Here is a 758-nt window from a genome sequence, read left to right as displayed (position 1 = left end):
ATAAAACAGTACCGTGACAGCTTACAAGAGGCTGGCGATGGCCGGAGAAGGAACAGCTCATCCCTACTACGTGTCTGTCGCTGTCTCAGATTACTAAACGCTTTTATAACAGGGTACCCCTTTGATGCGTTCTATCTAACGGGCAACTATGTGTGCGTGCGTAATCCTTCGCTCTTAACTGGGCTTGTGAATGTTCAGTGTTCATGGGGGTTGGGACGGCGTGTGTTTGAACTGTCATTCTGAATTTTGCGGAGGGCGTTGTGGGGTAATGAAGTTTGGTGGATGATAGTGGAATACGATTGGAACTTCCTTTGGGGATTTTATTATCTACTTTTTTTTCGTTGTGTGTGATTGTTATGTGCATTGTTGTACTGAATTGCGGAAATGTATTTTTTTTTTTTTAATAAGGAAAGGATGGAATGTATATAGACGTTCATAAATATCTCGAATTATTTAATGTGACATAAACATATGCTCGTTGAATCAACCATATTCACAGCACACTAAACACCAAAGGAAAGAGAGAAATAGAACGAAACTAATATTGAACATGAATTTACCCACCACTCAGGTAGTCATACGTTACCCTTAGTTATATCAAGGTATTAAGACCAGAGAAACACACACCTCGTTTCTCTCCCGACAGCCGACACGCTTCGGGCCCGAGGTGAAGTTTGAGGGAGTTAACGTGAGATAGAGTGTTGTGGTGAGTTTCAGAAACTTGATGACCATATAACTAGAGGTATAAACTTTAATTG

The sequence above is a fragment of the Penaeus monodon genome, chromosome 29, assembly GCF_015228065.2.
Source record: "Penaeus monodon isolate SGIC_2016 chromosome 29, NSTDA_Pmon_1, whole genome shotgun sequence".
NCBI lineage: Eukaryota > Metazoa > Arthropoda > Malacostraca > Decapoda > Penaeidae > Penaeus > Penaeus monodon.
This window is presented reverse-complemented; position numbering follows the sequence as displayed.